Raw genomic sequence first — 27276 nt, forward strand, 5'->3', positions numbered from 1 at the left:
GGTACTCAGCATCTGGAAAAACTTTGGAATCTACAATGCAAACATGGGTTACAGAAACATTTGACATACTGTTCTTGAAACGTGTACCAGAGATTTTCAGGGTGAGGTGTTTGCTCTTGCTTCTAGGTACTATACAGATGTTAAAAATATTTTTCTTTAGCAAAATGAGTGGCACTCAAGAGCTGTGTTTACTCAGAGAATTGCTACCCAGGTGCCACCAGTTTTGCTTTATTTTATAGACAGGAGCAACAGAGCAGGACTTAAATTCTGTTTGGTTCTGTGCATTCCTACTTGACCCTCTCCACTTTCATTGTGTGGAGGTCTGTTTTGTGATCCATGTTGGCTGATCTTGCCCTCTGAAGTTCACAGCATCCATCTTGGGGTACACCTTCCTCATGGTCTATGGAAAGAGACTGGGTGAATCCCTGAGATTAGGAAAATTAGTTTATGACTTGATTTTGCTGTTGTTCAGTGGCTAAATTGCATCTGACTCTGAGTAGGCCCATGTTGCTAATAAATGTGTGTATGTCTATTACTTTGTGAAGTACCGCCCAGTAGTGAAGTTGTTGCAAGGAGATGCAAATCCTCCATTCACCTTCAGCCATTTGAGGCTGAGGGTCCTGATACTTACTATATTAAAAAAAAAAAATCGTTGATTCAGTTTACACATGACTCACTCAACAGTTGTTGGGGAAACAGTTAAGATGTATGTATGCACGCCTCTGTGTGTGTGAGAGAGACAGACAGCCAGAGAGACAGACTAATAAGTAAACACAGACAGAGCGGTATACTTGGTTTGTTTGAAATTTTACAAAGGAATGGGAAAAAGGAGCAATTATATTATTAGAATCCTGGCTTTTCAATTGCAATTCCCATTCTCAACAACCCTAGTAAAATGAAGAGGCAGTTTCTCCTTTACATGTTTTCTGTGTAATGGGGACACTTTCATATTCATTTTGTATCTTTAGGGCCTAAAACAATGTCTGGCACATGATAAGCACTCAGTAAATGTCCAGTACATTGAAAAGTGAATGAATGAAACATAGTTCCAGTTTTCCAAAAATTATAATAGCATATCTTCTTTTTCCAGTTACCTCTGATCTAAGTAATTCTCTATTTTAGCAAAAACAATAAGTAATATGATTGTTGCATTACTATAATATTTGTAGACAATTGTGGTTAATCTCATCTTTAAAATAGAACTCATAATAATACTTAGCTCACAGGTGTGGTGTGCACAGATTAAATGTGTGTGAATTGTATTGACCCATGCTTGCCACATACTAAGCACTAATAAATCTCAGTGATTATTATAATCCAGTTTTGTCAATATGGAGTATCATTGTTCAAATTTAAAGGTGACAGTACAGTTATTAAAGCTGATTTGTTTCAAGTTGCTTTCAAACTTTAATCTCTTTAAATGCACTGCCACATTTTCTGGCATGCAAAATTCCCCCCCGCAACAAAAATCCTTAAACCTAATTTAGAAGATCAGAATAACATAATTAGTATTATTGACTTCATAATCATACACTCAAATTTGTAGTCTGTAAACTGAGGGTATTCTTTATTCCTCAGTGTCTGTGGAACATTTTCAACTTGTATTATTTTTCAAGTCACAAACAAACAAAAAAAATGCTCAACAAATTTTACTAGAAGAAATTATAGAGGTCATTCTCTAACTACCAAACTATAGAACTAGAATTTAATAACATTTTCAAATTTAAAAACTTGGAAAATGAAGAACATTTCCTTAAATTTTGGATTAAAAAGGAAATTAAAAGCATTATTAAAGTCAATTTAGAAAATAATTACTGCACAAACACTGTATTTTATTTTATGGTGTTCAACCATTATTGGACTTGGCAAAAAATGTCATGTGCCTTAAATATCTCCATGGTTTTGGAAGTGAAAAAATAAATAAATAAAATAACCTGAGTAGTTAGCTCAAGAAATTAGAAACATAATGCCAAATAAAATGAAAGAGCAAGTGGTAGAAATTAAGACTCTAAATAGCAGAAAAAAATCAACTGACTGGTTAAAATATTTTAAGATTTTGTTTGAAGAGACTAAGATCATCCACATATACCTACTGGCTGTAATTGTTGCAGAAGGGGAACAGCATTCACGTCCTGAGAGTGGGCACTTGTCTAACACTGGGAGACAAACTGTCTGTGCTGACAAAGCGAGAGATTGTACTGGGAAAGGGGTGCCTGGGCAGAGAGCAGGAGGATCAGGGAAGCCAGGAGAATTGTTCTGCCTTGTGGCCAACAGTCTCAGGTTTTCGAGTGATGGGATTCGTTTCAGGGTTGTCTTGGCCAGTCATTCTGACTCAGGGTCCTTCCTGGTGGCACAAGCGTTGTTCAGCCAAGATGGATGCTAGCGATAAGGATTCTGGGAGATGGTAGGACTTGTGGCGTCTCCTTTTAATCTTTCTTGAACTCTTCCTGTTGGTGGTGGCTTATTAGCTCTGTGTTTCTTACCAGAACCCTCTGTAGTAAAATAACTCACACAAATGGTTACTATTGTGCTTGGTCAGGGTGGGCTGTTTCAGTCAGCGTGTTTCACCTAACAACATTAGCTATAAATATTCAATGAATAAAGTGAGTAAAAATATCAGTTTAATATATTAATAAGCAGAAAAGTTGATAAGCTACATGAAGAGAGCGTATAGCCATCTCCTTCAAATATATGTTTAAGAGTGTAGGTGCCTAATGAAAACGTTCTGAATGAATGACTGATCAAAGTTGGGATCTGAGAGGACAGTAGCTCTGGCTGGCACCTTGATTGCAGCTGTATGAGAGACTCAGAGCCAAGGAATCAAGCTAAACTATGCCTCAATTCCTCACCTGCAGACACTGATAAATGTTTGCTGCTTTAAGTTGCTAAATTTTATTGTAAATGATATTCAGGAAAATATTCAAGCATGTAATAGAAGGAAATATATGTGTACATTTGTCTTAACTTCCCCTATGGGAGGATTTTCTAAGTATAATGCTAAAGAAAGAAAATACAGAGACCACAGATTTGACTACTAAAACTCTTCCAAAATGAAGTTTGTTTTAAAAAAAAGCAAATATATAGCAACAACTTGAAAAATAATTTATGATGTGTATAAAAGGAAAAGAGTCAGTATTCTTACTTTATAAGGAGCTTTTAAATTAATAATATATAATGGAATCCCACAATTAAAAATGGGCCAGAGACATGAAAAATAACTTTACAAAAGAAGAATGAAAAGCCAGTTAAAAGATAGATTAAACCTCACTAGTAATTAAGTATCTGTACATCTTAAAAAATCATCAGAAACAACAGAAAAACACCTATCTATCACCTCTTTTCTTGTTGCTAAAAGACTTTACTTACTCTGGCACTGAAATTCTTCCTCATTTACAAAGAATTTCATCAGGCTTCTGTAAACTTTTTTACATTTGTTCTCTTTTGTCTTGACTTTATATTGTGCTGTACTCTTTGTGTGCGCCTTTGCATTTGTACTTTTAGTATTCACCTCTGTTTTCTTTCCCAGGTTTTAACTGTTGAGCCAATACATTGTCTTTTAACTAGTTTTAAAGGTTGATAATGATGATTATACACTAAAGTGCTATCACATACACATCATATTGGTGTATATATATACTTTGCCTTAGAGCAAACCAGTATTATGCTCTGCTAGTGGGATGGAGATAGATACAACCAATTTTCAGAGCAACATGGTAATATATGAAAACGTTTACCTATATGGCAAGATGACGTTGTAGGAATGCATATTTTTGCATTCTTAAATATCAAAAACAAATGTACAAAATTGATGTCTACCTACAAAAGAATGAAAAAATTAATTATAGTATACTTATTTTTAAATAAATTTTGTATTTATTTTGCCTGTGCTGGGTCTTTCCTGTGGTGAGAGCTTTTCTCCAGTTGCTAGAGGGGTCTACTCTCTAGTTGGGGTGCACAAGCTTCTCAGTGTGGTGTCTTCTCCTGTGAAATACAGGCTGTAGGACACATGGGCTTCAGTAATTGTGGCATGTGGACTCAGTAATTGTGGCTCCCAAGCTCTAGAGCACAGGATCAATTGTTGTCGCACATGGACTTCGCCACCAGTGGAATCCTCCTTTATCAGGGATCAAATCCACAACTCCTGCCTTGGCAGGTAGATTCTTTACTGCTCAGCCACCAGGGAAGCCCCCTATAGAACACTTATATAATAGAATATTATAAAGCAGATAAAATTCAGTGAAAAAAAACTATAAATAACACCATAAATAAGTATTCAAGTTATATTTTAAGTAAAAAATGTGTAAGTTGTCAAAAGGTATGTAGGTTTAAATATAATTTATATAAAACTTTAAAACATGGATAATACTATCATATGTAATGGATACATAAATAAATATCTAATAATTTAAAAGAGTGTATTGAAATAGTTTTTACTCAGTTAAGAATGAAGGGAAATGGAATAAGGAAAGAATTTACTATTGGATATTCATAATTATAATGTTCTAATTCCTTAACATAAAATCTGGTGAAATATATATTTTCCTTTTAAAGAGGGGAATGATGAGTATGCAAAGCCTACTTTCATCATTCTGTGTTCTTGTTTTTTATATTTTTTAATGTGATACTTTGAAGAAAAAGAAAAGGTCTGTTGTCTTAGGAATAGATTCTGAAGCAGGAAACCAAAGGCTAATATAGTGAGTAGTCTACCTGTGAGATTATAATGACCTAGACTCTGTTGCTGCTGCTAAGTCGCTTCAGTCTTGTCTGACTCTGTGCAACCCCACAGACGGCAGCCCACCAGGCTCCGCTGTCCCTGGGATTCTCCTGGCAAGAACACTGGAGTGGGTTGCCATTTCCTTCTCCAACGCATGAAAGTGAAAACTGAAGTCGCTCAGTCGTGTCCTACTCTTAGCGACCCCATGGACTGCAGCCCACCAGGCTCCTCCGTCCATGGGATTTTCCAGGCAAGAGTACTGGAGTGGGGTGCCATCACCTAGTCACCAAGTGACAAGTGATTTGATTGAGGATATTCTTTAACATTATGATTGACAGAATTTTCTGATAAGAACTGAGGAAATTAAAAAATGCTGTTTTTGGCTTGGGCAACACAATCGATCTGGAAATGTTGAGGAAGAAGCATTTGGGTAGGAGTTAAACCAAGAGTTAACATTTTGGATATTTAAATTAAAGTATCTATTAGGTCTCCAAGAAAATATTTCCAGAAGGCAATTGGGTATACAATTTAGAGGTTAAGAGAATGATCAAGTCTGGAAATATCGATCAGGAAGTTAACATAAAATGATATTTAAAGTTATGAGACTCAAACATGTCACTTAAGGAGAGAATTAAGATGGAGAAAAAAAACTTTTCCCTATAACATAGTTACAGTGCCTGAAAGAGATCTGAAAAGAAGAGACAGCTGAGTGTATAAGAAAGTGTGACCACTACATCAAGAAAAATGCTAGGAGAGTGTGAAGTTTAAATAATAAATTGAGAGAAACTTTCACAAAGTGAAACAGATGGTACAAATGCTGTAGACAGGTGATTAATAAGAGAACTGTGGACTGAATTAAAAAATGATTTAAAAAATAGGCAAAATGAGATGAGAATTATTTTTAAGTTGGAAATTATTATACCCTATTTATATTGTAATGGGAATTACTCAGTAGAAAAGAATATATTTTTGATGGAGATAAAGAATAGCATATATATCAGAGCAAAAGCCTTGTATGAAGGGAATGTCAGTGGATCCAGTACACAGTGGAGGAACTTCCCTTGGCACAGTCTCTTCCAGGGCAACAGGGAGGAAGGAGGAACATGTAGATTTTTAGTATGCAGATTATAGTTAGATTTGAGCATAGAAAGATGATTCCCTTCTCATCTGATTGCTCTTCCATTCTTGATGAAATAGGAAGCAAGATTACCAACTGAGAATGGGAAAGCAGAAGCGAGAAGTGAAAGGTCTGAGCAGAGACTGAGTTTTTGATCTCAGAGAGGGAAATTTACTTCTGAGCCATACTGACTCAATAAATAATGGTGGGACAAATGGATTCCAGGAAAGCAAAATGTTCAGAGAAGAGCCTGAGAATCGAGTGAGAGTGAAGGGTGAAAGCAAACAGAGCGGTAGAGTGAAATAGTCTAGACATTCAGGGATTCAATGTCTGAGTGGAGCCGCTGACTTCAAAGGTTTGGAATTCTGCTCAAAGCTGAGGAAATGGGCATGCAAATCATGAACATGTAAATAGTGAACATTTATATAAGTATTAGTGGTCGCTTAGTGGAAGGTGGGTATTAGTTTGAATTATGAATTGTTATTGTGAGTGGGCTCTTTGGCAGGAAGTTATATACAACAGTGGGCATGTGGGAGAGCAATAGCAGGTTTACCCAGTAGACATGGAATTTTAGGCCTCTCCTAAATCTTGTTATGGGATTAGGGTTCTATATTCAAATTGATAATGATACAGCTCTTGCTTTCTCAATGCTTATAGTCTAAATCTGGCTCAATGCTTGTAGTCTAAATCTGGAGAAGGAAATGGCAACCCACTCTAGTATTCTTGCCTGGAGAATTCCATGGACAGATGAGCCTGGTGGGCTACAGTCCATGGGGTCACAGAGAGTCAGATATGACTGAGTGACTAACACACACACACACAGTCTAAATCATAGTTCAGAACAAGGTGACTGTTTAACTTGACATAAACATTAAAAAAAAGTAACCTTGACAATTACAATTTGTAATTTATACAATTACAATGTCAAAATTTGTACAAAATCATCAATGTACAATTTGATTTGCTCCAAGTTAGGGATGGATGATTTTCACATCTGGTGGACTGCTTCGTCCTTTAGCCCCCTTTTTTTTCTTAATGTTTCACTGTAGACAGGCATTTTCTCTTGGAGACTTATCATCCCATAAGGCAATTCACTTATGATTTAAAATAGAAATTAGGATAGAAAAAAGTATAAATTCTTTTCTGCTACCTAACAATGGTCCTGTATCAAATCTCTCCAACTAGAAATGTGTTTAAGTGGATTATTCTAGCTCCTAGTAGAAATTTTTCCAGAAATAGAATCACATACTGTGAACTTTACTATTATCAAAGATCACATAGAGGAAAGAACAGCAAAATAGCTTCTGATTATTTATCACAGCTTCAGTCTAGAAACATACCACTCTACTTTTCTGTGCCTCCTTATGTTTCTACACGGAGAAGGCAATGGCACTCCACTCCAGTACTCTTGCCTGGAAAATCCCATGGATGGAGGAGCCTGGTAGGCTGCAGACCATGGGGTCGCTAAGAGTTGGAAACGACTGAGCGACTTCACTTCACTTATGTTTCTACAAGATACAGAAATACAAAATTTAAGTTCTACTTTATATTTCTAAGTGCAACTTGGCATTCAATACCATCTTTGTACTCTCTTTACTGAAGAGCAAAGTCATCTTTCTGTGGTTAGCTTGGGTACAAGGAAATGCAAGTTAATTTGAATGTCCCAATGCAATAGTCTCTCGCAAACTACACTAGTCTTTGTTTATGACTGTAACCATGATTTAACCAGCCTCAGTCCTTGCTCTGAAGTAGGAAATGGCAACCCACTCCAGTGTTCTTGCCTGGAAAATTACATGGATGGAGAAGCCTGGCAGGGTACAGTCCATGGGTCCCAAAGAGTCAGATACAACTGCCTGTGACTGAGAGGCAGGCAATCCTTGCTCTTATTCTTTTGGCCTTATTTCATCGGGTTGTTTGTACTGATACAATATATTATAAGCTTCCTCTGGGTCTTTTTTGATTTAGTCATGAGAAAATATTATGTATTTACTTTTATTTTCACACTGCTTAGAGATCGTCTTGCCAACTATAATGGTTCAACTTTATCTTTTGCTTTGTCTAGAAAATACCAACCTTAGAAATATCCACTTACATAAGCCTGGTTCCAGTTCACTTCCCCAGGCTTATCTCTCCTAACTTGAGCTCTCATTCACTAAAATCTGAATTCACTTCCCTTTTGTCAGGTCCTTGAATTTACCAGCATTTCTAGGATCTTTTTAGTTTTCTCCTCTTCCTCTAGTATTTAACACCCGTTCTTCAGGTATCCTTTCAGAGGTCAATTCTTTCATGACCTTTTGGCCAGTTTCTTCTCCATACTTTTATTCTCATGCTAGGCCCAATTAAGTGCTCCTTTCTATGCTCCTGAAGTCCTCCTCTATCACAGGGTTTGTGAAGCTGTATTTTAATTGTTAAATAACTCTACTCTTCATTATACCGTCTGCTCCATGAGAAAAAATTTTATGTATTCTGCTTATTATCACCATCTTCCTGAACTATATATGCTTAATTAAAATTCCTTAAGTCAATATATATATACTTTTTCTGACCCAAAATTTTAGAAACATTTTAATTCACAATCTTAAAACAAATACTTTCACATTTTTATTTGAATCCTCATCTCAGATAGTAAACACATATACCATCCAAAAATGGCATGGACAGTTATGAAATTACTTATTGAACATTTAATTCTTCTGTGTTATGCAGATAAACTTTCTGCTGGGTTTTAATTGCACGAATTTGAAGGCCAGCAATATATGGGAAGTGTTATTGGTCAGATTGCTATGCTGGATTTAGTCAATTTTGTTTTATTTAACTGTAGTATAAAGAGTTTCAATTAGCACACTGGCAGCAATAAAATCCTTTGTCAATACATTATAGCAATATTCTAAGCATGAATGCATTTTAGTAGGGACACAAATCATTAGTAATGAAGTGGTCCTTTGACAGATTAAAAAAAAAAAACTAAGCAGAATGAGCTAACATGTATTTTGCTTATCAAGGGGAGGTTGGAAATCAGTCGTACCATAAAGTAACCTATAGATTATAAAATGTCAATAGTTTCCCCAAACTTTTCTGAATATAAAAGTTTGAACTTATGTGATGAAATTCTCCTTAAAACATCAACACTTTCAGTTCTAAGAAGTGGCAAATTAACAACATTATATAAATTTAATATTAGTTATTAATATTAGTTTGATGTTCTTGGTTATTAGGCGAGGTTAAAAAGCAGAAAATTCAATTGATAAAGTGGTTTACCCAAGGTGCCATAGCATGTGAATGACAGAAATGCACCTTGTAGCCAAATGTCCTGATTGATAATGATTTATATCTAAGTAGAGTCCATGTCTGAATTATTGAATTTAGAAATAAATGTTTCAGATAACCAAATGAAAGTTTACAAAATTAGCCTCCTCCCTTTCACCTGCTTCATCCCTTCCTGCACAAACACGTGACCCCAGATCTCTGTTTTTGATATAAACAACAACTGGGACCATCTAGATATCAATGGCACCCCACTCCAGTACTCTTGCCTGGAAAATCCCATGGACGGAGGAGCCTGGTGGGCTGCAGTCCATGGGGTCGCTAAGAGTCAGACACGACTGAGCGACTTCACTTTCACTTTTCACTTTCATGCATTGGAGGAGGAAATGGCAACCCACTCCAGTGTTCTTGCCTGGAGAATCCCAGGGACGGAGGGGCCTGGTGGGCTGCCGTCTATGGGGTCGCACAGAGTCAGACACGACTGAAGCGACTTAGCAGCAGACATCAATAACAGACTATGCTATACTGAATGGAAACAGAATAGACCATTAAGTAAAATTGTCATAACATGAAAACTGTTCTCTTGCAGACAGATAAGATTTATTGCATGTTAATCTCATGGTAGAATATAAAACACTTATAATTAAAATTTTTTGAGTCAATAAAAACCTTGGATTACATATTTCCAAGGAGATAGTGCTGCTTGTTTCATTATTAATGATACACACAGAGGGATTTAAACAAATGGACAGTAAAGTACAAAGAAGGAGAGGTGCTTACACAACAGTTATCATGACTGGAAAATCAGCCAGTATTTTATTACTTCAATTTAAAACATGATATTGGAGTACTTGAAAACAGCCTCCTCTAATAATAAGTTGGGCATCATGAGATGCTACAAGCTTATTTAAAAAGTTAATTTTCTTAGCAATTCTTATAATTTAAAAACTAAAGGTAAGCTTTAGAGAGCCTGCATGCAAATCATTATAAAATCTGGATTATTTTGAATTAATGAGATTTTACTGTAATAAGAAAGAATTTAAAGTCCTTGTCTTTTATTGTTGTATTTACTTAGCTTAATCCTTTCTTAATTTTCTATTCACTCACCTAAGAATCAATTTTATACTATAATTTTTCCAACCATGTAAACATCAGATTTGTGTTAGAGATTTCCTCTCTAAACTCTAGAGGGTTGAAATATAAATGAGGATTCACTTATTTCTGACTGTTAGCTATTCTCATTAACAGTGAGTTGTAAAAAGGAAGCAGGGATTTAACTACAGGAGGGACACAGTGTGTAGAGGAATTAGTTTCATTTTGCTATATTTATCACTTAGTCCTCCAAAAGTCTTTTTTGCCTTGTCACTTGAATTTAATAAAATTAAACAATTTTTTAAAAGTCATTTTAATTTTATTTTGAGATTTGAGAATGTTGATCTAACTTAAGGCAATTTTAGATTCTTTGAATCTTTGAAAAAATAAATAAATAAAGGATATATGCCTTAATACTGTAAAGGAACAAGTCACAGTTTGGCAATCTGCTGGCAGGGAGCTTTCCGCTCAGTCATTACATCACTTTACATTTCTTTGAAGATATAATTGGTATAATAATGCTTTTAGAATTTTTAAGGATTAAATGAGATGATGCAGATAAAAAATTAATACAATGACTGGCACACAGTAAGTACCGAACAAACTTAGCTATTAATAATTTTTTCTACTGTTACTTAATTTTTGAGAAATGCTTACTGAAATATTAATTTTTGAAAATTTATTAGAGTTTCAAAAATGTATCAAATGAAAAAAGCCTTCTTTGAGTGAAGATGATATTTTTAGCAAACCCCCATCCCTCTGAGTCTCATTAAATAGAATGAAATAAGAACAAAGCAAAAAAGAATCAAACTTTACATTCAAAGAGAAAAGACATGATCAAAATTTAAACTCTGGACATGAAGAATATCTACCCAACAGGGAAACTGGTATAAAGCATGAAAATGATATGAAGTTCCTCAAAACCAGGAAGGATATATTAACTCAGTTTAAAAAAAAAAAAGTTAAGCCTTGAAATGCTAATAAAAATGACAGGTAGAGTGATAAGATCTAGGTTGGGTAAGTCATTCTCTGATTGGGAAGTGCCCTGGGGTCTTCCCCATTCAAACTTGCAGAACAGCCAGAGAGGTGGATCTAGGAAAGAGGAAAGCTACTCACCAACAATGCCTTTAGTTTCTACCATAAAGTCTACAAAGTGAAGGAGTTAGGGGAGAATGAAACAGGGAGAGGAAGGAGGGAGCGTAGCACCAGGATCCTAAGATTAAAATGTGCTGTCAGTCTATGATGGTTTTTTACTAAGGGAGTTTATGAGATGAATAGCTGAAAGGAACACTTGAATAAACCATTCACGTTGCTTTCTGGCATAATGCAGCAACAATACTTCAACAAATAGCTGACTCAACTTAACTGTAGGGTATAACTAGAAAGGACAAGGCTTGGAACTTGTGTATACATATGGATATGGCCATCTGAATGCAGAGTTCCAAAGAATAGAAAAGAGAGATAAGAAAGCCTGCCTAAGTGATCAATGCAAAGAAATAGAGGAAAACAATAGAATGGGAAAGACTAGTGATCTCGTCAAGAAAATTAGGGGTATCAAGAGAACATTTTGTTAGGTAATTAGAATAGGAAAAAGAAGTCCAAAATGGTGGTGACTAAAAGACAAAGAAGGGAAAAGCCTGAAAAAAAACAGAACAAAAGAGGGTCCCAAGACAGGAGTGAGGACATAAGGTAAAACAAACACCCTCCTGGCTATCCCACTTTACATAGGGCAGGCTCAGGGAGACGACAAAAAGCATATAAAAAGAGGAGCCAAAATTGACCAGGGGCTTCTCTTCTCTTTGCATCTTTTGGGTTGACCTCCCCTCATGCCTTGAGGATGTATTTTCCTTTGCTTCCTAAATAAAACTGAGCTGTAACACTGGTCCATTCTTTGCTTCAAATTTTAGCTGCAGTGAGACAGAAGTGAGGAAATTATGCACTCCCCTGACAATTTATGCAAAGATGGGTACAATTAAGAACAGAAACATAAGGACCTAACGGAAGCAGAAGATATTAAGAAGAGGGGACAAGAATAAACTGAAGAACTATACAAAAAAGACCTCAAGGACCCAGATAACCATAATGATGTGATCACTCACTTAGAGCCAGACATCCCTGAGTGTGAAGTCAAGTGGCCCTTAGGAAGCATCACTATGAACAAAGCTAGTGGAGGTGATGGAATTCAAAATGAGCTATTTCAAATCCTAAAAGATGATTCTGTTTAAGTGCTGTACTCAATATGCCAACAAATTTGAAAGACTCAGCATTGACCAACACGACTGGAAAAGTTCAGTTTTCATTACAATCCCAAAGAAAGACAATGCCAAAGAAAGTTCAAACTACTGCACAATTGCACTCATCTCACACACTAGCAAAGTAATGTTCAAAATTCTCCAAGTCAGGCTTCAAAAATATATGAACCAAGAACTTCCAGATGTTCAAGCTGAATTTAGAAAAGGGAGAGGAATCAGAGATCAAATTTCCAACACCCACTGGATCATAGGAAAGTAAAAGAATTCCAGAAAAACATCTACTTCTGCTTCATTGACTACATTAAATCCATTGACTGTGTGGATCACAATAAACTGTGAAAAATTCTTAAAGAGGTGGGAATACCAGAACACCTCATCTGCCTCCTGAGAAACCTGTATGAAGGTCAAGAAGCAACAGTTAGAATCAGACATGGAACAACAGACTGGGGTCCAAATTGGGAAAGGAGTGCATCAAGGCTGTATATTGTCACCCTGCGTATTAAACTTATATGCAGAGTACATCATGCAAAATGTTGGGCTGGATGAAGCACAAGCTGGAATCAAGATTGCCAGGAGGAGGAATGTCAATAACCTCAGATATGCAGATGACACCACCCTAATGGCAGAAAGTGAAGAGAAACTAAAGAGCCTCTTGATGAAAGTTAAAGAGGAGAGTGAAAAAGTTGGCTTAAAACCCAACATAGAAAAATTATCATGGCACTTGGTCCCTTTACTTCTTGGCAAATAGATGAGGAAACAATGGAAACAGTGACAGACTTTACTTTCTTGGGCTCCAAAATCTCTGCAGATGATTACTGCAGCCATGAAATTAAAAGATTCTTATTCCTGGAAGAAAAGCTATCACCAACCGAGACAGCATATTAAAAAGCAAAGGCATTAATTTGCCAACAAATATCCATCTAGTCAAAGCTATGGTTTTTCTAGTAGTCATGTAAGGATGTGAGAATTGGACCATAAAGAAGGCTGAGCACTGAAGAATTGATGCTTTTGAGCTGTGGTGTTAGAGAAGACTCTTGAGAGTCCCTTGGCCTGCAAGGAGATCCAACCAGTCAATCCTAAAGGAAATCAGTCCTGAATATTCATTGGAAGGAATGATGCTGAATTTGAATCTCCAATACTTTGGTCACCTATCAAGAATAACTTAAACATTGGAAAAGACCCTTGTGCTAGGAAATATCGAAGGCATGAGGAGAAGGGGATGACAGTGGATGAGATGGTTGGATCACATCACCAACTCAATGGACATGAGTTTGAGCAAGCTCCAGGAGTTGGTGATGGACAAGGAAGCCTGGCATGCTGCAGTCCATGGGGTCACAAAGAGTTAGACACAACTGAGTGACTGAATTGAACTGATACATATGAATAGATAAGGGGAAAAGCACAGTAAGCAAAAAGCAAATGAATATCTGATGTAATGTGGCAAAGCACAGAGAAAAATTCTTAATACTTTTAAGTAAATAAATAATACACATTTCCAATGGCAAAGGCATTTTGTATGTCAGCATATATATTGCAGCCTCATTTTTAAATGATAGTTTAGCTGTCTATAGAATTATACATTGAGAAGATTTGCAGTAGATTTTTAGTTTACTTATTGCTTCCCTGGGATAGCGGGTGCTGTATTTTCTAGCTCAATCAATAAGATAGGAGGCCCTTTGTGATGCCAGTTTTAGGCAGAAAGTTAAGCTCCAGCTTGTGATATGCAAAAGTCAGACATACCAGCTGCCCCATGTGGACATTTCAATACTCACACCCAGGTTTTTCCTTGTTTGTTTATTGAAGTACAGTTGATTTACAGTGTTGCACCAATCTTTGCTGAACAGAAAAGTGACTCACTTTTGCACATATATCCATTCTTTCTTTAAGTATCCCTTTCCATTATGCTTTATGCAAGGAGATTGTATATAGTTCCCTGTGCTATACAGTAGGACAGTGGTGTTAATCCATTTTAAATGTCATAATTTGCATCCACCAACCCCAAAATCCTACTCCATCCCTCTCCCTTGGAAACTAAAAGTCTGATCTCTGTGAGTCTGTTTGTATTTTGTAGATAGGTTCATTTGTGCCGTATTTTAAATTCCACATATAAGTGATATCATATGGTATTTGCCTTTCCTTATCTGACTAACTTCAGTTATTTGATGGTCTCTAGTTACATTAGCACCCGGTTTTAAAATTATTGGACTGGGTATCATGTGAAGCATATTTTAGTGAATACTACTCACAGCTTTGTCTTTGTGTTGCCTCTGGCACTTGGGAATTTCAGTTTCTTACTAATTTTTGTCTATTTATTATGTTTCTAGTATTTCTGTTCATTTTGAAAATGACTAGTCCACCACATTCCATAGAAGTCTGTTACTCTACCTTTTGAATTTTCTCCCTTTGCCTTCACAAAGAGCAACATTTCAAAGTTTTTCCTATACCTTACTAGTTTCTTTTTCTCAGTCTCTTTCTAATTAATGATTAAATGTTGACATTGTTTTAAATTGGTCCTAATTTTTCCCTCTGGGTTATCCTGCTGTTATGGCTGTATCTTTTTTCTACACAGACAAATGGGAATGTTATATTTGTTTTTCAGATTGTATTCTCTTAAAGGCTATGACTATTCTTGGAGCTTCCTTGTTACCTGGAGAGAGGTTGTGTCTACAAGAGAGGAGGAATAGAGCCTTGATGGTACATGTTTGGTGATCATCCAAGCTTGCTCTTTGCTCAATTATATCTCCTTGTAGATATTACAGCTTCTACCTAAAGTATGTTTCAGCAATTTTACTCTTTTCTTCATATTTTAGTGTATATCATGCTATTGTAAGAAAAGATATGTTCTCATTGCAAAAAGAAAAAAATGAAAAAAAAAACAGAAAATATTTTAAAATAATATACATAAAATGAATAAATACACAAATCAATTCAGTTCAGTTGCTCAGTCATATCTGACTGTCTGTGAGCCCATGAACTACAACATGTTAGGCTTCCCTGTACATCACCAACTCCTAGAGTATGCTCAAACTCATGTCCATTGAGTCAGTGATGCCTTCCAACCGTCATCTATCATCCCCTTCTCCTCCTGCCTTCAATCTTTTATAGCATCAGGGTCTTCTCTAATGGGTCACCTCTTCACATCAGATGCAAAAGTATTGGGGCTTCAGCTTCATCAGTTCTTCCAATGAATATGCAGGACTAATTTCCTTCAGGATTGGCTGGTTTAATCTACTTGCAGTCCAAGGGACTCTCAAGAGTCTTCTCCAATAACACAGTTCAAAAGCATCAATTGTTAAGTGCTCAGCTCCCTTTATGGCTCAAGTCTCACATCCATGCATGACTACTGGGAAAACCACAGCTTTCACTAGACAGATTTTATGGCCAAAGTAATGTCTCTGCTTTTTAATATGCTGTCTAGGTTTATCATAGCTTTTCTTCCAAGCAGCAAGCTTTATTTAATTTCATGGCTTCAATTACCATCTGCAGTGATTTTGGAGCACAAGAAAATAGTCTGTCATTGTTTCCATTATTTCCCCATCTATTTGCCATGAAGTGATGGGACAAGATGCCATGATCTTCATTTTTTGAGTGCAGAGTTTTAAGCCAGCTTTTTTACTCTTCTCTTTCACTTTCATCAAGAGGCTCTTTAGTTCCTCTTTGCTTTCTACCATAAGGGTAGTGTCATCTGCATATCTGAGACTACTGATATTTCCCCTGCAGTCTTGGTTCTAGCTTGTGCTTCATCTAGCTCAGTATTTTGCATGATGTATTCTGCATAAAAGTTAAATAAGCAAGGTGACAATATACAGCCTTGATGTACTCCTTTCCCAATTTGGAACCAGTCCATTGTTCCATGTTCGGTTCTAACTGCTGCTTCTAGACCTGCATGCAGGTTTCTCATGAGGCAGGTAAGGTGGTCAGGTATTTGCATCTTTTTAAGAATTTTCCACAGTTTTTTGTGGTCCACAATGTCAAAGGTTTTAGCGTAGTCAGTGAAGCAGAAGAAGATGTTTTTCTAGAATTCGCTTTCTTTTTCAATGATCCAAAGGATGTTGGCAATTCGATCTCTGGTTCCTCTGCCTTTTCTAAATCCAGCTTCTACATTAGCAAGTTTTGAGTTCACGTACTGTTGAAGCTTGGCTTGGAAAATTTTGAGAATTACTTTGCTAGCAAGTGAAATGAGTGCAATTGTGTGGTAGTTTGAACATTCTTTGACGTTGCCCTTCTTTGGTATTGGAATAAAAACTGACCTTTTCCAGGCCTGTGGCCAATGCTGAGTTTTCCATATTTGCTGGCATATTGAGTGCAGCACTTAAACAGCATCATGTATTAGGATTTGAAACAACTCAGCTGAAATTCCATCACTTGCACTAGCTTTGCTTGTAGTGATGCTTCCTAAAGCACAATTGACTTCACACTCCAAGATTTCTGGCTCTAGGTGAGTGATCACACCATTATGGTTATCTGGTTCATTAAGATCTTTTTTGTAGCTCTTCTGTGTATTCTTGCCACCTATTCTTAATATCTTCTACTTCTGTTAGGTCCAAAGTCTTTCTGTCCTTTTTTGTGCCCATCTTTGCATAAAACATTCCCTTGATATCTCTAATTTCCTTGAAGAGATCTCTAGTCTTTCCCATTCTATTGTTTTCCTCTACTTCTTTGCATTGATCACTGAGACTTTTTTTTATCTCTCCTTGCTATTCTTTGGAACTCTTGATTCAGATGGGTATATCTTTCTTTTTTTGCTTTGTGTTTCACTTCTCTTCTTCTCTCAGCTATTTATAAGGCCTCCTCAGACAGCCATTTTGCCTTTCTGCATTTCTTTTTCTTGGGGATCATCTTGGTCACTGCCTCCTGTACATTGTCATGAACCTCTGTCCATAGTTCTTCATGTACTCTCGCAGATCTCATCCCTTGAATCTACTTGCCACTTCCACTGTATAATGTAAGGGATTAGATTTAGCTCATACCTGAATAGCCTAGTGGTTTCCCTACTTTCTTCAATTTAAATCTTAATTTTGTAATAAGGAGTTCATGATCTGAGCTACATCTGCTCCCAGTTTTGTTTTTGCTGACTGTATAGATAACTACATTTAATTCATGGTATTATTATATGATTTTTACATGCTTTTTAATTTTAAATTTACTAATTTCTAGAGTCTCCATTAATAAAATAAATCAGTACCAAGATTCAGTAATATCTGATTTTATTTTATTCACTCTGCTTTGAGAATAGTTGAATTTTCTCTCTTGTGCACTTTTATGGAGTCATGACTTTGGGCTCCCCTTGTGACTCAGTTGATAAAGAACCCACCTGCAGTGTGGGAGATGTGTTCAATTCCTGGGTTGAGAAGACCCCCTGGAGGAGGGAATGGCTACCCACTCTAGTATTCTGGCCTTGGAAATTCCATAGACATATAGTCCATGGAGCCACAAAGTCAGACTTGACTGAGCAATTTTCACTTTTGCTTTCATGGATTCATGACACCTTATAGGATTTATATATTTAATCAGGCTGAACAACAACAACCATCCCAATTATGAAGTGTGGTAGAAAGTTATAATAATGGTTCCCAAGGAATCATGTCTCCCTGTGTCCACACTGCAATTGATAAATGAGAAGCCAACATTGGGAATAAGCCAGGACCACAGTCCCAGACACATGAGGAAGACTAGTTTGGACTTCCTCTCCCAGCTGACCATAGCTACATGAATGAGACCAGATAAGATAAATAGAAAAACCACCCAGTCAGCTATCAGAATTATGAGATATGAAGTCATATTTAGAACCACTATATTGAGGATTATTTGTAATCTGGCAATGCACAGGTGATGCAAAATGCTTGGTTTTAATTCTAAGAGTAATGGAGGGCCACTGAGGCAAAAGAAATATGGAATGATCAGATTTTATGGAAGATCAGATGGACAAAAGCATCAGCTGCAGAATAAATTTTGGAGTTGAGAGTTGTATTTTAAGCCAAGAGAATATAGATAGAGTACACAAAATAGATCATTCATAATGAAGGTCATAAAAATTTAGAATTTAATGTGTGGGCAGTGTACAGTACCTGTCAAATTAGACAAAAAAATCCAAAAGGAAGATGTTATGGTATCAAGGAAACCAAGGGAGAATGGTAATTTTTTTAGGAATAAACCATTTTCAGTAATATTAAATTATACTGAGAAGTTGGGACTGTATGCCATCAACTGAAATAGAAATTAGTGTTTAAATTTTGTCATTTAGTAATATTTGGGTAGCATCATACGGAAAGAATCTTTCAATAACTTCCTCTAATACTATGGATCTTACTGCCTGAACAAAAAGCAGTATTCAATCGGCTTTGATGTTTGCAAAACGTATGTCTAAAACTAAAAGATTATCAGATTTTGAAAACAATAAAAATTCATGTTACATGCATTTAGAATAGTACAATTATATAAAAAAATGGCCTTCACTGACTTATTGGTTCATCATAAATACAATGGAAATCACACAGATAACAGATTAAAGTTGTTACACTTAACTTGCATAGCTTCCTCACTACTTAAACTCTTTGATTCTCAAGATGAGAATTCAACCATTTAAAACTGTTTTTCATTGGTTCTTGACATTGGTCATTTTAATTATTAATTCCTTAATGCTTTCTAAAGGAAAAACTCTAATATTGTGCACAAAGTTATCTGAGAGAATGATATTCTAAGATTGCATCCACAAACACAAATAATGAATACTCCAAAGTTCTGTTATCCTTAATCTACAGTAGAACAGCAGGTTCACTTGTAAGACCCTTGACACCAAGAGATATTTGGAAAAGATTTTTAATCTCTTTCAAAGACAGTTCCTCAAGGCTTTCCTTGAGTTTATATTCTAGAGAAACTCCCAGTTGACTTATCAAAGTAAACAGTAAATGAACACACTAGCATTTAAAATTAATTAAGCCTCTGTGCAACATCCATATACTTGTCTCTGATTTTCATCTGTGCAAAGTGGCTTAAGGCAGTGTTCTCCAAACCATTATTCTTAACGTAGTAATAAACAAGCCCTTGCATCCTCACAGCAGCCTTTTACAGGCAAGACATTGTCTGTCTTTTCAGCCTCCATGAGGAATAAAGGATGGGAATTGTGAGCATTGGGCAGGCACTCACCCAGCTACCTGCTCATCAACAACCTGCCTGTTCAGAAAAAAATAATAATAATTCCCAACGTTCTTTCCAAGACACAGGAAATAACAAGGAGAAAAAAACAGTTTCAAAATTGCCAAAAGAAAGAAACAAGGATCAGATACACCTTCCTACTGAAAACCACTAAGAAACTGGATAAAATACATAAAATAATTATTTCAAGACATCGGGTATCAGGCAATAAAGGACAGATTCTTGAGAAATAGAAACAAACAAGTCCTGATGATATATTCATATGTCAAGATATATCAAATGTTATAAATGTGCAGTTTATTGTATATCAATTATATCCTAGTAAAACAATCTAAAAAACTACTATTCTGAAAAATATCTATGTTAATTGGTGGCTTCTCCAAATTAAGTCCAGGTATTCATCTTCTTAAATTATCAGGACTCTAGGAAACACCAGAAAGAATAGAGAGAAGGAACTAAGAAATGCAAACTTAAGTTTTGGTAGTAATTAAATTTTATCTTGGAAACTGGAAAACAACAGACGGTAAATAGTCTATGCTCACATATGAAAATTGTTTATGAATACCATGGTAGAGATTTAGAAAAGCACTATGGCTCTCCTAAGAGTTTTGAATTTCTGTCAAAGGCCCTTATGAAAATTCTAGAGGAAATTTGAGTAAAATAAATCTAGTGAGGGGGATAAATGAAATGGTGTTTCATTCTTTTCAGCTTTATGATTTTTACTGTCCACTTACATTGAATCATTGCAAAAGGCTACACACTGAAGAGAGATGAAGTTACATTCATCTGATTAGAATCCAAAGCAGAAAATGATAACAGAATGATAAAGATATACACATGGCCCTTAATTTTTTTTTCTGAACAAATCTTTTAAAAAAATAAGATAAAATAGATGGATATCTTTGTTTCTATATTTTTATAGCTATTTCCATCTCTAATGTCTGATTTGAGGCTAAGAGATCCTTTTAGTCTCAGAAATTGAACAAAGTAAATTTTTTTTTTTTTTAATTTTCATTTGCGCTCATGGAAAGTTATGACATCAAAAAAAAAAAAAAAAAATTCCCTAGCAGTGATGAACAAGGATTTTTGTCAGTCTTTTATTATTCCTGTTTGCAGCTGTGGTGAGGCAATTAATTTGTCTCAAAATACTCCAGTAGTACATAAAGTTTTGGAGAAAGAGACACATTAGGAAAGATTAAAAATATAGAACTAGAAGGCTAATAGGAGCCTCAAGAAGTTTTCAAATATCTAATTAGTTTTCATTTGTCTTAACCAAGGATAAAATAGAAAACAGGGCTAAGTAAAATTACATAAAGAAGACTACACAAAGGGCAATTTTCTGGCTCTCAGAATTATTATCTTATGAATTGTATACCTGAGGCAAGGATGTTTGGGATAGAATTATATTTGCCTGAGCTATTTTCAGTGTGTGTATTCAGAAGGCTTTTGGAGAGGATAATTCCTCCTCCATTGTTATGTGAAAGTCAGTTAAAATCCATTTATACTCATAGCTCACTGTGTGACAATTTCTGCTTTTCTCTAAGAAGAGGGTTGAGAGAATTGTATAGATGAGGTTAAGAACAAGAGTACCAAGGAGGAAAAAGTAGCTCCCTTGGTTCCTAGGGATTTCCAGCTCTTGCTTCCTCACAAGCCTTGGGATAATGTCCTGCCATGTATACCACTAGTTAATCACATGTTTACTTAACCTGATTTCAATAGCTTCATGCTGTTTACAACCAACAATCTTGAGTCACTGGAGAAATTCACCAGAATTGCTCCTTTTTACAAAGCACCGTCCAGGTAAAGTCTCTCAGCTGCTCACATCCCTGAAACCCCGAAATTCCAAATGAAAAAATATCTTTAACTCTCTGGAGCTGATTTATTCATAGACCAGCTTTATAAAAATGGAGCATTTGAATGAACCTATATTGATGGTTCAAAGTCAGGGGCGGGGCGGGGTGGGAAAGAGTTCTAAAATTTTTCTATATGTATTTGTTTTTATTAAATCACTCTAGAATGTAAAGGGCCTTTTATGCCTATACATTTAGAATTGTCTTTACCTAAAGAAAATTCTCTCATGTCCTATCTTTGATAAGTCTGCATTTTATTCAGTTGTGTCCTTTCCTTGTAACATAAATGGGGCATGATTTTATTCTCTTTTTCAAGCTCAACAGTAGTACATGCTTAATGCAACAAATACAACAGTGGTCTACAATTATCTATGTCTATCTATCTACATACCTTCTTACTTACCTACCTATATTTCACCCCTAGATGTAAACAGTATTAAAGCTCTTATCTAAACAGGATATATACAAAAATATATCTGTCTTATTTGTAAATAGCAATTTAACTTTTTTTCTAACTGTGATAGGTATTGTACTGCTGATCCTGTTTGTGATGCCAATTGTCTTGCTTTTCACACTATTTGCTGAACTCAGGGTAGGCAAGGCTCAAGCTTAGAGGCTGGAAGAAGACATTAGAAGCCATAGGAACTGCATGTTTATTCTCTCCTAGCTGGCATGGTGGCCATAACGCAGCCTCTCTCCTGGCTGACGCAGCTGCCAAAGCAGCAGCCATATGCTGTGCTTAGTCACTCACTCATGTCTGACTCTTTGTGACCCTCCATGGACTGTAGCATACCAGCAGCCATAACATAACCATTGCATAGCCATAACATAATCTCACATAACATAACCATGCTGCTGCTGCAATGTAGTCCCAATGCAGCAGCAGCCAGGGAGTTTTAGCTGTAGCTTACATGCACTTAAATATTTACAGAAGAAAAGTAGCCTATAGTCAGGTGAGGACCTCATGACACATATGTGCAGTTCTGCAAGTGATCTCAGCTGTTACATAACACTGCAAATTCTCTGTTTACAGAATGTGGGGCAAGAGGGCATGAGAACGTGGGGCAAGAGAGCCTGACTGGTGCCATCTTAGCTAATTTGCTCCTTCCCTACAGATATAATGAACTCACATATTCATACGAGAGCAGACATACACTTTTCTTTACTTATTTTTAAAAATGCTATCCACAAAACTCTCAAGAATATACATTGAAGAGCTATATACCCTTCATATAAACTACAGATTGCTAATATTATTTTGTGAATCAGCTGAAGTAACTGGCAGGTATCATTGCCCTTCATCTCTGAAACTTCAAACAAGGGGGGAAATTAAAAGAGCATGTGGAAGAAAAATATTATGTTATTTTTTTAACCTTGTGTTAGGTCCAAATTTACTGAACCAAATAGTGTGATTAAGTCAAACAAATTTAACATTGACAAATAATATTATCTAATATAGTTCATATTCAAATTTTTACAAGTATCCTCATAGAAAAGCTATAGATTTTCTTTCTCTTTCTGCCCCAGAATCCAAACCAGGGCCATAAATTGCATTTATTTTTTATGTCTTTTGACTTCCCTGATGACTTAGATGGTAAAACGTCTGCCTACAATGTGGAAAACCTGGGTTCAATCCCTGAGTCAGGAAGATCTCCTGGAGAAGGAAATGGCAACCCACTTCAGTATTCTTGACTGGAAAATCCCATGAATGGAGGAACCTCATAGGCTATGGGGTAGGACACGACTGAGTGACTTCACTTTAACTTTCAATTTCACTTTCACGTTACGTCTTTTAAGTCTTTCTCTGTCTGGAACACTTTCTTTATTTTTCTTGAGCCTTTGTTTTTTGAGAAAACAGCCCAAATATTAAGGAAAGTGTCTCTTCTCAGTTTGTATTTGTCTGATTATTTTATCAGGATCAGATTCATGTCAAGAATATTTGATAGGAATACCACAAAAATGACATTGTGTCTTCCTTTCAGCATCAGATCACCTTCATTTTGTCTCATTATTGGTCATGAAATCATTGCTCACTTGGTTAACATGCACCAGATTTTGACACTGTAAAGACACTTTTCCCTTTTTCATTTAGTACTTAAGCTATGGGGAAATACTTTGAGACTGTGTAACCATCCTTTTAACCTGGTGGATTTAACATCCATTGTCTAAATCAATTAATTACCATAGAGATAGTTTTCTTTTAATCTTGATGTACTTTTACCCTCCAAGAACTTTTCCAGAAGCAAATCCTTCCCAAGACTGAAAGCTCTGGTCTCTTACAAAACCTTTTTCACCTTCCTTTTGATTTCTCCAGGGCTCAGATGTGGTCTCAATATTTCCCCTATTTTTTTGCATCCCTACTGCTCAATGCTAACCTTCTTTTTCCTCCTCACTGGGTTTCTGCAGAATGTTGAGTTCTGACAGGGTCTCCATAGTTGACTCTAAGGATATGAGCTGTGCATTTCACTGCTGCTGCTGCTAAGTCACCTCAGTCGTGTCCGACTCTGTGCGACCCCATGGACTGCAGCCCACCAGGCTTCTCCATCCATGGGATTCTCCAGGCACGAACACTGGAGTGGGCTGCCATTTCCGTTTCACTACTTACACATAAACTCAGTTTTGTCATTTTTTGTTTCCAAATAGATCTGAGGCTTGGATGGTTTACTTTACTATCTAGAGGAGGATGGATGGAAATATTCCTGTTTAGGTAACTGCTATTTTCCTACTGGGCTCAGAAAGTAAAGTCATCCTTGGAGGCTCAGACAGTAAAGAATCTGCCTGCAAGGCAGGAGACCAGGGTTCAATTCCTGGGTCAGGAAGATCCACTAGAGAAGGGAATGACTATCCACTATTGTATTCCTTCCTGGAGAATTCCAAGGACAGAGGAGCCTGGCAGGCTACTTTTATTTATTTTATTTACAATGTGAAATGTAAAATGTCCTAAATGTCTTAGCTGAGGGCATGGATTACTGCCTGAGGGTGTGAACAGATTTGAGAACATTTTCCTGATGGGAGAGATCGCATGGGGTGGGGTGGGGATGACACAGGGAGACACAAATTAGGAACAAATAAGGATAAAAAATTTGAAAGGGAATAAGAGACTGAGAGATAAAGTAACAGAAAAAAAAAATGAGAAAAAGAAAGGGAAGTACAGAGAGAAAGAGTGATTAAGAGAGATGGACAACAAATCTGGGGGAAATGAAAGGAGCATATGAAGAAATATATTATTGTACTATTATCTTTACTTTGTGCTAGATCAGAATTTAGGGTGTTAAAAGTTCAAAAGTCAGCAAAGTAATACCAATTGGTCATCGAAGTAGTAAAAGTTCATAAAAGCTTATTGTTCATACATGAAAATGACTAGAAGCATGAAAACTAGGAGCATGAAAACCAAAACATGGGATGAGGTTCAAGGGTACATTGTTACAAAGCAGCTTACTTAGTGGGAAGACAGTGACTGTTTATTCTTCATTTTGACTGGTTATAATATTAGGATTTTCTTAAATGATAGGGAATTGGTTAGTGGTTACCTCATATGAACTTTGGGAAACAATTGAAGTTTTACTTATGGCTTCCAGAAACATTAACAAATGACCAAGGCCAAGTTAATCTTACAAAATAAAATTAGCATGTTTGTTTGACCAAACTGGTTTTTTCTGCTCAAGGAATGTTAAAGGCAGGCCTGCATACATTTTCTACTTTAACAACTGAATGCCTAACTACTTTGACCAGTCAATTTGGCAAAAATATTATCAAGAGCCACAACAGTTGTTTTTACAGGTCCCAGATAAATTTCCTATTTTTAGAAGTCATCTTAACACCACAGATCTTTATTTGATAGATTGTACAAAGATCTAGAATTCATAATTCCTGATTAATATGAGTATAAAAAGGGAAAATATTAAACTAAATATTTTACATTAACACATTGCCAGAAATTTGGAATGGACAGGGGATATGAATAGATCTTTAATTTGATGTCTAGCTATTTACCAATTGCTGTACAAAACTAAAAATGCTTATATGTGTTTATAGCTATTATATGTAGAGTTTTAGGGACTTCTCGAGGGGGGCACTCAGGCTTCACTGATCTTTACTCACCCTTACACTCCTACACTTAGATAATTTTTCTGTATATATTAAAGTTAATGTTTTATCCAATGCATAGAGTCTGACTTATTTAAATGGTTCAGTGACATAAAAATTACTAAAACTGGGGGAGTTGATGCTTTTGTCTTAAAATTTTCTGCAGTAAATGAATTGTGGCAATCAAGTTTCCAAATTCTGTTAAGCACAAAATGTAAAGTTTGACTATTTTAACTTAGGCAATACATTTAGGCTTTTTTATTTTACTACTGTGAGATAGTATCAAAATGGCCCAGTATAACAGTTCACTTAATTTGCAATGTGAAAAATACATTTAATATCTCTGATGAAAAGCAGCTCTATTAAACTGAATGGTCTTTCTCCTGTTTTTAAATGTCTTAGGTCCTTACAATGAACTTCTAAAAATATCCTCATGCTAGTGCATTAAGTGAACATTTCATTTACCATTCTACAGATAAATATACACATAAACCATGTTTTATTTAAGACACTTAGCTGGAGTGTGAAGCATGGTTAAATGAGAAATATTTAATAACCCAATTTCAAAAGGTCAGCTTTCTATTTTAATTCCTCAGAATCCATAAATTCTTGACATTGCCAGTATTTAATGAAAACTTTATTGAATCCTGTGAATAAATTAATGAATGATCTTGTTACTACATCACATTAAAACATCAATTGTCTCTCAGGCAAACCCTAAAATTAGAGTCTTTGTAATGTTAAATAGCTCTATATCTCCTGCTCTCAAAGTGGTTCTAATCCATCTTACTCTTCATTTCTTGCCTGGTCTCTCAGCTTTTCTATCTTGGTCCAAACCAAGAAACTGCTGTTCTTTAACCAATGACAGCTTTGTTCTTGCTCTAGTCTGGATTCCTTATGACAAGGTTTATTGAGATACCCAATCATACAACTTTCTGACAGCACACAATCTAAATATACTTCTCCTTCCATTAACCCCCCAAATTTCCTATTCACATCCCAACCATATTACAGGCTTTTCCTAACACTTTCTGCTGAGATGAACATTGTTCCTATGGTGAGTGTTCCTCTATCTCCTGTCACAAAAATAAACCCAGCTATACATATATTCCTGGTGGACATTGATAGTCCTTTTGTGATTGTCTTCTGCCTGAGTTTATCCAGTCCTCTGAGCATGACTTGTAAAATCCTGTATAAATTAGTCTCTTCCTATTTACAAATTCGCTTACAGCTACTTTGCTCCACAGCAGCCTGCTCTCCCAATCAAATTTCTGTTTTCTAAATGCTCCATACTCAATATTGGTAACAACTAAATAATGGGAAGTGATGAGAAATTTGGATGTGAAGTGGGAAGTGAGAGGACAAATAAGGGTCGACATTTCACAGGCAATCTTATTTGAAAGAGGAGGAGAGTGGGTCTGACTGCAATACTGAAATGAATCAGGACCCTATGATCTTTCACTCCCATGTCCTCAGCCTACCTTTTCTCAGTGGAAAAACTTTAGCCAAAGAATAAGTTTAACCAGAGATATGAGAAAATTCAAAAACAAAGGAACAGTTCAACAAGATTAAATAACAATAGTTTAGCTACTAAGTAATACAATGAGAAAGACTGGAAATCTCTTCAAGAAAATTAGAGATACCAAGGGAATATTTCATGCAAAGATGGGCACTATTAAGGACAGAAATGGTATGGACCTAACAGAAGCAGAAGATATTAAAAAGAGGTGACAAGAATACACAGAA

This window comes from Bubalus kerabau, chromosome 8, assembly GCF_029407905.1.
Source record: "Bubalus kerabau isolate K-KA32 ecotype Philippines breed swamp buffalo chromosome 8, PCC_UOA_SB_1v2, whole genome shotgun sequence".
Classification (NCBI taxonomy): Eukaryota; Metazoa; Chordata; class Mammalia; order Artiodactyla; family Bovidae; genus Bubalus; species Bubalus kerabau.